Source organism: Aythya marila (genome assembly GCF_965140915.1).
Source record: "Aythya marila genome assembly, chromosome: 6".
Lineage (NCBI taxonomy): Eukaryota > Metazoa > Chordata > Aves > Anseriformes > Anatidae > Aythya > Aythya marila.
This window is the reverse complement of record NC_139047.1, coordinates 36358609-36371450: the sequence shown is the minus strand read 5'-3', so window position 1 is coordinate 36371450 and position 12842 is coordinate 36358609. Positions and strand designations below refer to the sequence as shown.

The 12842-nt window shown below is 37.5% G+C and overlaps 1 long non-coding RNA gene across 1 annotated transcript; it reads left to right on the top strand.

Moving 5' to 3' along the window:
• The first annotated feature begins 1924 nt into the window (after positions 1-1924).
• Positions 1925-12266, top strand: LOC309879370. Its single transcript, XR_014317729.1, has 3 exons — positions 1925-1982; positions 3615-3699; positions 11924-12266. It is a non-coding gene; the product is annotated as an uncharacterized lncRNA (long non-coding RNA).
• Positions 12267-12842: the final 576 nt, after the last annotated feature.

Genomic DNA, 12842 nt, shown 5'->3' with positions numbered 1-12842 from the left:
TTCCCCCTCTTTTAGCAGTAGCTGAAAATTTTCCTCTTTGCATTGTAGCTGTCGCTGCCTATGAGTATGAGCCCACTGATATATGAGGGCATTAGGGGCATTGCAATTAATAATTTGGAGTGCAGCCGTGTAGGGAAACGCTACCTGGGTGTGGGGCATCCCCCCAGATCAAACAGGGACAGCAGAGGTGGCAGCACCACCCTGTTGGGGCAACCCAGCTAGGCTGGCTATCACTATTTCATTTAACATCTCTGCTTCGGAAAAAAAAAAAAAAGAAAAAAGAAAAAGCCAGGCTAAAAGGCTTCCGAAAGGAGCAGGCTGGCAGGAAAATATCTCTTGCGGAGGGCCAGTCTCTCAGCAACGCTGCCCTCCCGAGGTGTCAGGAGTTGGGGGCCCCTTGCCCCCGCCAAGGAAGTTCCTCGGGTGTCTGTTAGACATTGAGCGCTTTGTGATAGGCTGCGGGGCCTGCCGGCTGTCAGCCCACTCCCTTAAGGGAACTTGACAGATCTTAAAAAAAAATCAATTTTAAGCTCACATGCCCCAGTGGGTGCCAAAGCCACTTCAGAGAGGCTGAAAGATGGCTGAGTCGACAGGATTTGACTTCCAGAGGTAGAAAGGTGACAAACTCCATCATGAGAAAGGGGCAGCTCAGGGCCTCCGAGGCCGAACCTGCTCCCAGGATCCGGGGCCTGGTGTTGTATTGAACCTATTTATCTCTTTCATGGGCCCAAGGTACCACGGGGAAAGAAAAGTTGTTCAAAAAACGCTGGCAGAATTCAAGGGTGTAAATGATGAATTACTTTTCATCAGCTGAAAGGAAACATACTCCGGAACAATACTGAAAGGGAGCAGGAGCATCTGACCTCCTGCTTCAGAGCAGCCAATATCTTCATTCAAGAAGACAACCATGAAATTACACAGAAAATGGGATTGTCATGAACAGCCCCTTGAAATCTCAGTATACAGTCATTACTGCATGGGAAAAAGCCTTCATCCACACATCATAACTTGTAACAGACAACAGGGTGTGTGTGTGGGGGGGGAGGCTGGAAAACCCTGAAAACGGGCCTTGGAGTTACCAGTAGGAATGTAGAAAATATTTGTTGATTCAAACTTTTCCCCTCTAGTCTCCCAAATCATTGTAAACAGACATAACAATGTTCTAACTTGATAGTAATACTGGCTTTTTGGCCACAGACAGCTCATTGGAGCTGTTTTGTAAATCAAAAGAAAGGAAGAGCAGGGGAAAGCCAATCTTTCGCTTTATTTATATTATCAGTCTTTGGTGAATGATTTATCATTTAAGTGCTTTGAAAAGAGAGTCCAGAAACCATTGTCCAATTAGTGCTGCCCTCTTAAACCACATACTATAAATATTCGTAATTATCAGAATCAAAAAACAATGTTCATCAGGGCTTCATATTCAGGGTAACAACTTATTTTCTGGATTTGCCCAGCAAAATTTATATTTATCCAAATTAGGCAGAGAATAGAAAACAAATGAGGCTGTTGGTTTATTTGAGAGTGAAACCAATCACAGACAATGAGAAGACAGGAATACAGGGATAAAAATATAAAAATAACACGTTTAACTGTTTATTTCTTTATTCTTGTAGATTTCTACATTGACTTTAATTAAGCTAGCCCTGGGCTAGTGGGCATGGGTAGATTTTTTTTTTCCTTTTATAGTTTTTAATTCCTCATTAGGCTGTTTTTTCCTTAGCTCTCGTGGCTCTAATGACTAGTCCCATTAAATAGGTCAATGGGCTTCTTTTATTTCAAGTTTTATATAGACTCATATTCCACTGAATCTTAAACACTGGACACCCAAAGACTTTCTAGGCATATTTCTTCGTTCCTGTTGATACATATGTATTTATTTCCCTTTTCCCTTCTCCCCACAGCAGCTGAGCTTTAATTTCAGCATACCTGCAGAAAGCTCTGGAAAGTCTGGTCCAGCCATGTGCAAAACTATGTCCCAGGTAAGTGCTTGGCTGAGCTTTGCTACATACTGGCAGCAGCAAAGAGGAAGAAGAGGAAGGAAGGTGCTCTGTATGCCTGTGCACCACCTTCCATGCCCTTCCCCTTTCCAGCTAGAAATGCTGTTAGCAGGACTGGGGGTAATGTAAATGTGTGCATGGACACACCATATAGTTGACTATGGGGACAGCTGACCCACAGAGCAAAGGAGTCTGACATGAGCACAAGCAGTGTATAGAAGGGCTGTTGTCTCAGGGAAGGCTTCTGTGGGCGGGCTGCTGCACAGAGTCCTGCCCAGTGGGGCTGGACTCACCATTTGCAGGACTCAGACTGATGTGAAGAGAAATGTGACAGAGAAGCTGCCTTACGAGGGAAAAAAATATTTACCTAGAAAAAAATATAATATGCATATATATTTAATTTTTTTTTTCCTAGTTTAAAAAAAAAAAAAAAGTGAATTAATTAGATTTATTTAATCAATGTCGGGAGTGAGAATGTGTTGCATATGGTTTTCCTTGATGGTCAGCCTAGAAGATAATGTTCTATGTTCTTATGTTCTAGCATTGTACATGAGATGTTCCTGCCTCCATTTCCACTTTTCAAGCAGGAAACAACAAAAGAACAGTGTTTCCTAAATTTTTCTGTAACCCACAATACAAATAACTACGCATGTGATTTAGAAGCAGTTGTGGATGTTTTAAATACTGTGGTACCCTGTTGTTCTGGGCAGCAGTCTATAGGGAGTAACCCTGGAGACATCGGGTTGGTGCCTTAGTTTTCTCTGTGGCAGAGCAGTGGCTCTTTGGTTGTGAATGATTCACACCCAGAAGAGAGAAGCAACACTAAGGACTTATCTGAATGCTTTCCAGCCTACTTGATTTGCTGCATCAGGACTATAAGCTGAGAGTGAATTCTCTACGTCTGCTCCCATTTGCTTACCAGGTCCTTGAAATATATATATATATATATATATTAAATATATATATATATATATATATTTATTTTTTTTTCCCATGCAATCTTTTAGTATAGGAGACTTTAGCATCAAAACATTCTGCTCAAAATATTCAATATCATTAATGTGTCAGGTAAAAATATGGAAAACAGATGTGAGCAAACTGGGAAAAGTTGTGGTCTGTCTTTGCCACAGGTAGAAACTCAGCCACTGTTGTGCAATGTACACGAAACTAGGTAATTGTGAACTAGTTCAAGATTCAAATTCAAACTCTGACCCCTTCAGATCATTTGAACTGTGTTATTTCAAGTACCACTTGGGCTAAAAATATATATCTGAGTCTCAGCTCATACCTCCTAAGTCTGTACTCAAACCATTTCAAAAGTGTATGAATCAGCCCATCTGAGCTGTCTGTGTCTCTCTACTGGCCTTGAAAGGAGTCCATGTAGGCCTTCCTCCCCAGCCCTTTGCCTTAAGCACAAGTAGATGAATCTTACAATCGAGCCTCAATTTGTAGAGTAATTAGGACCTTGACTGTGACAACCTTTATCCTGTCAGCAGTCATGGTTTAGCTCATAGTTAAAATGCCAGTGGCAACTATATTGCAGCTATTCTAAATATATCCATATTTTAACTAGATGAGGTGATATGTGGTTTTGATTGCCCTTTCATCCTTTAGAGTTGAGCAGTGATGAAACCAGCCTTTCTGCGATGGGAAAGGAGGGAAAGCTCAAAGTATAACCAAAGAGCAGCAGCAGGGTATGGTGAGTATGAACCTGTCACATGCTCTATTCCACAGCAAAAGACATTTTTTATTCTGATCTAACAGATTAGGTGGGTACAGCTAATCAAGCAACTTAACCACTGAGCAATCTTTATGCTTCAACAAACTGACCTCAAACTATTCAAACACTGTGCAGCTGAAACTTAGTCTTATTATATATCTAGAATCTTAATTTTTTTTATTTTTTTTTTTGTAACCTGCATGTGTTTCAGCACACTTCTAAGGAGCTGTTGTTATTCTAATTATAATTAAGTCACTTGAAATAAATCTGGAGATAGTAAACTGTAAAAAATATCTAAATAGGGAGCTGGTCCATTGATTTTATGGATAAATCATCACCTCATGTATAAATGATTCTCACATGCCACAATTGATAAACAATACTTTTAGTTTAGCAGTAAAAATGCTGCCATTAAAGTGGAAAAATATTTGAAAACAAAAATAAATACCTCTGTTTTTAAGCAGAATACCCTGTACTATTGCACCATTTGGGCCAGTCTGAAGACAGACTGAACTTTTGGCATGAGGATCAGTGCTATAGATGAGGGATCTTCATCTCATTGGGAAACATTCAGTTGTTGCTTCTAGGGAAGGGCGTTTTCTACTCAGATCAGAATTTCTAAAGTATTAGGCACCAGAGAGGCGATTAGTGGGATGTTTGAAAGTGTGTGGGCACTGGATGCCAATTGAGTTTCTAGGTGATTTTTGAAATTGATGCCTAGACCCCATCTGCATCCCTTGGCATCCAGATACCTTCAAAATGTCAGGTTTAGATGTCTGCTTCCATTTGTGATGGATACAGTCTGTAGCACAACTAATTGTGACTGACAGCACAAAAGGACAGGTGCAAAATTAAAGCACAGGTCTAAAGGTTTGGTCCCATGTAGTTGATGGACATTTAGTATATTTTTAATGTTTCACTTTCACTGGCTCCTTAATTAAATAAAAATATTTTAGATAGAGCAGCATAAATCAGCTTCTTTGACTGATATGAATCCTGTTTACTCTCCAACTCTGAACTCAGCAGGTTAAGTAATTGGGAGACAGAAAAGTTCCTATATTTCTATTTCCAGCTGGTGGTACACAAAAGGCAGGAAGTTATCTCATTAATGGGGCACCAGCTTTATGCAAATTATAGTAACAAAAAGGCTTCCCTTCATACTTTTCATAAATTACCTAATAAAGTAGGAATAAATGGCCATATTCAAGAGCCTTTGTTGTATTTTTAGCACAAGACTCTTTCTGTTACTGCAAATATGACTAAATGCGCCTTGTTCAAAAGGGGTGTTTATGAAATAAGGCCACTCAAAAGCTTTTATTCCTTAACAGCCTTCAGTTACTTTTATGGCACAAAATTAACATAATTAGTCACAGAGAATAGATGACATAAGCAGCGTGCCATGCACAAAAGGGGAAACCAGTATCTAAGGAAGGTATTTTGAGAGATCAAAAATTTTCAAAGTGCTCAATACTAGAAGGTCCTTTTTATTTGTGCACAGCCTTAAGATACTTTCTTACTCCGTGAAATTCACATAATGAGATGCAGCAGACAGATGACATTAGCGATGAGCCATTAGAAAGAGGTCAGTTTCCTCTGAAAGATAGTCACTGTTCCTGCTCGTCATTAATTTGCAGCTTCAAAGCAGTGAGCATATGATAGTCTGGCATGTTAAGCAAGTTGCAGTTATCTTTAAATAACCATTTTTTCCAGTTATTAGAAGCTAAAGTTTTTAAACTTCTGACTGAAAGCAAAATTAAAGCACGCAGCAGTGTAAAAAGGCTATGAAGAGATTAGAAAAAGGAAATCAAATATGTTTTATAAATGAAGTTAGCTTTTCCCTGGGGAAAGGCTGTCTTAACTTTTAGTTTAAGAATTTGGGGTTGTATATAGACCTCATAGACCTGATTGCTGGATGAGAAAAAATAACTGTTTAGCTGCTATCTTCTTGTTGATTAACATGCACTGATCTAAAGTGCAGAAATGTTCAACTATTTAGACGACACTGAAGATGAGAAACAAAGATATCTGAGAAACTTCAAAGAGGTGAGAGAAGGCAAAATGATCTACTTATTACTTGGTATGAAGTTTGGTTACATCTCTGGTTTGGCAGTGAAATATATTTGGATATTAAAAAAGGGTTGGGAGACTCGAATCAGGTCTTTTCTATAAATGCTTAGGAAATACGCAGAAGTGTAGTGCAGTAGGCAACAGTCAACTCCAATGCACAGCACTAAAATCTTCTTATAAAAAGACTTGTCACATCTCCAAATAATGTCACATGTCCAGGCTGGTTCTAAAAAACTCTCTTGTTTTATAATAAATATCCTTTCATTTCTACTCTTTCCTTCATACTTAATGCTGAAGCTATGTCATGGGTGAAGCCTCAGAAGGACTCCAGTTTAAGCATCCCAGTCTTGTTTAAGTGCAGACTTAGTCATGGTGCCTGAGCGACGCAGAACAGAAGACAGAATTGCTAATGGATTTAAACTGTTCCAGGGTTACTGGAGTTAATACAAGTATGAGGAAATAATAAAGTAATAATCTGCCCTATACACATTATCATTAATGAGAGCATTTTTTTCTTAATTTTGTGGTCTGTTAGATCATGCATCAATATACCCCTAGATAAAGACACATGAACCACCAAAATTAAAATTAGTTTCTCTGGTCTCTTTCTGTTGCCCTTCTGCAGAGAGGGGCCCCAGCTCATGTTTATGTGACTCACCCCAATTCCCCAGGTGCACACTTGGTACAACTCGCCCATCCCCTACAGTGTTAGCACAGTCCCTGGCACAGCTTTGGCCAGGGCCAAGGTGTTTTCCTCAGCATAGACACCTCACTCTGTGCTTAGGGAGGTCAGGCAGTCATGATTGTGCTATCCATATTATGTTCCTTGTCCTCGGAGCCAGGTACCACGCCCTACCTTGCTTAATTATAAACTAATTGATATACAACCCCAGAGATCCACCTGTGGCCAGCTGCCCATTAGAAGTACCTGCCTATTTCAGTCCATGGCAGGGTAAGCTTAAGTGTAGTAGACTTCTAGTGTAGGCAGCACTAAATGTCTGAGGTAAAATGGGATGAAGCTGGGCTAGTTTCTATGGAAAAACAGATAACTGCACAAGCCTGGGGGCTATCATTCATCTGTAGTGTTTTAATTTAGACTGGACTTTCATTCTGCACTGTGATTTACTTGGGATGAAGCAGGGTTCACTGAGTGAGGAGAAGTGCAGGATGTTTTACAGCCTGGCTGTGGGCTAGGTTGCTTTGAGACTTACTTAGAACTACCACTAATACTATATATATATATTTATTTTTTTCAGTTAGTTGGGTCTGGTTATGGACATATCATAACTGTTTGCACAGCATACACATGCAAATTTTTGATTCAGAATTGGCTCCATGTGTAAATTATCCTGAAGACCTGAAATACCCTAATTTGATGTCCTGCCCTGGTTTTCTAAAAGCACTTTTGGTGCTCTCTGCAAAATTCACAGAGCTCTAGCTGATTTCAACTGTGCTTCCAGTTGTGCATGTGCCAATACGTCTTCAAGTGACTTCTTTTCTAATTGAGTTTTCATTTACATACAATTACCAATATTTTTAAGATGAGAGTGTTTTACATATCAAGCCCGTGGAGTCCCAACTCTGAAAGCTCTGGTTTCTAAGCAGTCTTAAAACACAGACTGTCTCTGGTCAGCACTGGGGGCCTCGTTCCCCAAGGTGGAGGATTTCTGTAGTTGCAAACCTTACCATTGCAAGGGGAGATTGGACCAGCTGAAAAATTAGGAAACAGCTTGTAAAACAGACACACATAGTTAAGATCAAGACTATTAAATAAATAGAAAGCTAAAAACAAACGATCCTTCCCCCCCACTTTCTTCTGCAAACATTAAGGCATTAAAGACCTACATTTAGGACACTGCTCTTCCTCATTTTGTAAGAGCTATTCTTTAGTTTGTTATGCTGTGCTTTTTTAATAGTTATAGAGGTATGTGACAATATTTGTGGACCATTCTTTTATGACATGTTAAAGAATATGTTTATAAAGAGCAAGGGGAAAGACTGGACAGATGATGTTACATTAATCCTAACCCCTGGCCCTGACTTGCCTGGTTAACAGACACATTGCCATTAGTATTAAAGTGCAGGAAATCTTCTTTCTTTTCTTAAGACAATAAACAGAACATTATTCAAACCTAAATAAGTGGTGTTGAGTTTCAATATTTTGGCCAAAAATTTATCTGATTCTTGTATTTTTTCTGCTGCACAAAATGTTATGTTTTAAGGCCAAACATGATTGTTTTTTTTTTTTTTTTGGAGGGGTTGTTTTTCCTAATGGAGGCTTTAGTCCTGCTCCTATTTTGCATTTTGGGTCATGTCCTGCAGCCATACTGTGGCTCTTGCATCCTCCTATTCAAGCAGACCAAAGCACACTGAGCTGCTCGAATCACCTTGGGCAGAGGCAATATAAAAAATACTATGTGTTACTTCTTGTGGGTGCTTAGTGCTTTATACATTTAGTACTAATAGGTCATAATCACTGCCAAAACCAGAATCTTCCTTGGGCTCTTCTTGGAGAGCCCAAGAGAGACCTGTATCAGCTTGTCAGTAAGTTGGAATCGGATCTGAAATAAGATTCATGCCCTGAATTGGTGTGTTGGTCTGTGTGCCTTCTGTGGTGCAATGCCACACGAGTTTCTGTAGAAAAGAGAAAGCTGGAAGTGCTAAAGCTAATGTAATGAAATGCAGTTTATTGAAAAAAAAAGAAAAGAAAAAAAAAAAAAACAAACCTTGCTAAAGCTTGCACATGCATCACGCTTTCACCACACATCTTTGAGAAATTACTGAAACTCATGCACTGTCTTTATGTCCAAAAAGTGAAGCAGTTACTATCAGAAAATGTTGTTCTCAACTCGTCTGTGCCAAAATTGGTGAAACTGATTCCAGCTAGTTTTTAATCTATTTCCACATACATTGCATGCAAACTATCAAGCGGTAATGTGGAGATGGTCTCCTGAAGATGAGCTTATTATGCCAAGTCCAAAAAATATGGTTGGATGACTTAGGAGAAGGAAAATATGAACATTCAATAGATGATGAAATAAGCAGCCCTGAAAGCTGAAGAAATGCCACTATTATTCTGCCAAATCACTGAACAGGTATACATGGGCGAAAAATATCTGTGCAGAGATGTGTAAGCAGCAAACCTGTTCCAGCAAATGATATACAGTGAAAAGAAAGATAAGCTGCAAGATCAGTTTGGTGAGAATGTGGAGGAGGAGGAGCAGGATTTTTCTGCTACTTGAAATGAAAACTTAATAACTTTTAAGAGCATTTTATTATATTTAGCCTGCTTCTTCAGGGGAAGATATGTTTTGTTTGTGATATGTTCATACAGATATTTCTGTTCTTTGTTTCTACTAACTTCTACTTGTTCCATTTTATATTTTTACATGAAGTTCATGTAAAGTAATGTATTATTACACATCTATCCCCAAATGAAATTTTAAATCAAGAAGAACTTACTATTATTAATCTTCCATTTGGTTAATGTTATTCTAACTAGACATAGTATAGCTGCACAGGTATCTTCCAAAAATATCAAGAGAATTTTTCCTTGTTGATTGGTTCCAGTATCCGAAGTGTTTGAGAACATCTAGTCACCCGGGAAGCCTTTCAGAGTAGTGCATCTTGGTTTTCTTTCCAGTAAGATGGGTGATGGAGGGGGAGCCCTTTTTTTTCAGAAAAAAAAAAAATATATTTTTTTATTTTCAGTGGAAAATATCCACAGATATTTTTTGCTTTCTTTGAGGGAAGAAAAAAATAAAAATTAAGAATTTGTATACACCAAACACAGCATGCTACTGATAAAGAGTTCAGGTTAGTACTTGACATTAGACAGTAGGAAAGACTTTGTAAAAATGCTCTGTTGACCTAATAATACTCCTATTTACATCTGCAGGAGAAAATTTAATCAATGCTGAGTGTATTTCAAAGTCTCATGCCTAAAATGTCAGAAGATACTACTTCAGAACCTTATATGAGTGTCTGATTATAGAATTATTATTTTTTTATATATATATTTTGTTTATTTTCTTATAGTTTAGGTGCTGTATTTGAGAGTTATAACCAAAAAGACACACTAAAGTGGAGATGTTAGTAGGACTGGATTGATGCAGTGATACTGGATATTGTCAAGTGCTCAAATTAAAAGTTTTTAATTTTTGTAATTTTCAAGTCCTGTGTCTGTCATTATCGACAATTTTCTCTTATAAATACTGTGTCAGCAAAAGCAATTTTGGAAGATGGATACAACGGGGAAGTAATGCAGAGAAAAATGGAAGGCGTCAGGACTTTTCCTGAGATTACTTTAGTAAAAGGAAACCAATGATAAGGAAAGAAATACAGTGAAAGAAGATACTAGCAATTTCTATGTGTCACATTTCAGAATGGATTATTTCTGCTTTAACTAATAAGAATCTATAGAACGGAATGAGCGAATTATGAATTGGATGTTCTTGTTAAGGTCTAGTTCAGTTTAATTAAAACACGAACTCTAAAGCAATATATATGTGCATGTGTCTGTAGACACACAGTCTGGTTTCTATATCAACACACATACAAACTAATATATACAATACAGACACCCTTGTTCATTATACCTAAACTTTCTCTTTAAACACAAAGCTTTATACATTATTTTAAACACATTTTTAACACATGTTAATAATATTCATGCCGCTGCTTTGAAAAATCTGTGAGATGTGGTTAATGAAGAGAAACTGCAGCATAAATTGCATGTAAAATATGCAATCCACAACAACATATTTTTTCTCAAGCTACAGTTTTTTACATTAAACATCTTTTAGCTTGTTTAAATTTATTCGCTATTGTTTATAAAGAGCATCATCAGCCTCCACTGCTTGAAACAACTACAAGTAGTAAACCAGGCAATCTTCTTATTTTAATAAGATTCTTTGGTTAAAAATAGATTTTAAGTATATCTCACATTAAAGGATGTAAATCCTAATGAAATTGCTGAAAATGTTTCTCATTTTCAAGTTTTTATTTCCATTCAGCCAAATACTGTTCTTTTTTTTTTTTTTTTTTTTTTTTTTTTTTTTTCTGAAGTTAATCAAAACAGTCATAGATTTTTCTTTTTCTTTTTTTTTTTTTCTTTTTTTTTCTTCTGACACTAGACAGTCCATTGTTTATTTTCTGACCTGTAGTTTTCTAAATAAGTGTCATCTGAAGGTCCATTTCAGACATCTGCAGTAGTACTGAGTAGCATGTTATTTTATTAAATATGAGATTTTTTTTCAGAATCTCACCAAAATGTCCTTGGCTGCAACCTCAATATACTGATGGTTTTGCCTGTCTGTAATTGTCGTATATATTTACGTCCTTCCTCTTTGCATCATATTGCACATATTTTATGTGCATTTTTCCCTCAGTCCCTTCTGTTACAGAAGTAACAATACTAATTTCTTATTTATTTTATTTTTTTTTTCAAATCCATTTTTCTGTTTTATCATTTTTGCTCTTTTCTTCTAGACTTTCACTCCAGTTGTACCACATCTTTTCTTTACCTGGATACTTCATGACAGTATATAGTACTACAGTTGAGCCAAGTATCCAGACCAAGGAGTATAATGGGTTATTTCACATTTCTTACAGTTGTACACATATATATGTATACAATTTATGATGTGGAGCGCTTGCTCCATTATATGACCTGATCATTTTATGCAGAACATGATGTTCCCTATTCTGATTTTATTTCTGATACATCCTGGTTATTCCTAACTGATCATAAAGATTGTATTTATCCTTCTTTAATTAATGTTATTTTTTAGGTCATTTCTGCAATTTGACAAGGACTTTTGAATTACAGTCCTATTCCTTAATGTACTGGAAGTGCATCTCTGCTTGCTGTCAGATTAACATGTGAAGTTTTCAATTTCAGTTTTTTACATTTGGTGTCCAGAAAACTATTCTCTCCTTCTCGTATACAATAAATATTTGTATGAGGTAGTACTCAGTAATCAATCCAACTTTTTACAGTTTAGGAGATTAGCCCACCTGTACCAATTGCTCTGCTTTATTATTATTAGGGTAACAACTGATGAACCCAAGACTATAAAACACCTGTTAAAATCTGTTTGTTTTTTATTTGTTTATTTATTTATTTTTCTTTCAGGTGTGTGCTTCTTTGCACTAACACTACTTAGAAGAGCAACAAACTTCGGTGATACATGGTTGTGGATTTTTTGCTTCTGCAATTTAAACCAGGGCTGTTTTGTCCCTTTCTCTTGCTGTATGTGGTATTCAACTATCTGGTTTATTTGTCTTTAATGTTTTGGAACATACCTGAAGCCTGGTGTTGCAGGGATAGTTAGAAAAGGTAGACAGAATTTACCTACAGTATCATAAGCTTTTGCTAAAGGTCTTTAGAAGAGACACAAGGCATATTTGAATTTGAAGCATGGTCTGCATTAAACAGTAGAAAACAAGTTTGACTTTGGGCTAGGAAGAATATTAAGGTTATTTGAGCAGATTTGGCCGCTATTAGTTTAAAGAAAATTAATGGAGCCTTCATAAGTTTGGGAGAGTTGCTGATCAGCTTCCTGTCCAGCAAAGCAATTTGCTTTCTCCAGAGATGCAGCTCATTTTAAGATTTACAGTCAGACCCTAGGCCCTACACCTCACTCAGCAAGATCAAATTCGAGCTGTTTTGGCTGTTTGTATAATTTTTGTGCTATAGTATAACACGCTCAGCTTCCAAATGATCACTGTGTGAAGGAAAGAAAGTATTTTTTTTTCTTAAAGATTAAAGAAGGGAGTGAGTGCTGAGAGCCACAGCTAGAGGTCACATATAAATGGAAGAAAACTGTATGAACTCTTACACCTGTAGGCTACAGCTCAGCAGTCTCTGCCCAGTTGTGAGCACATATATGTTTCATGGACTTCTGACCGCATATCTTCTGAAGTCAAATGATTAAAATAGATATAAAGAGAGGAGGACCTCCCTGAATCAGGCCAAGGAGACCTGCTTGGTGTCTCATGTTTCCTTTCCTTGTAGCCTTTGATTTGTGCTACTTTCCAGCCTGGAGCTCCCA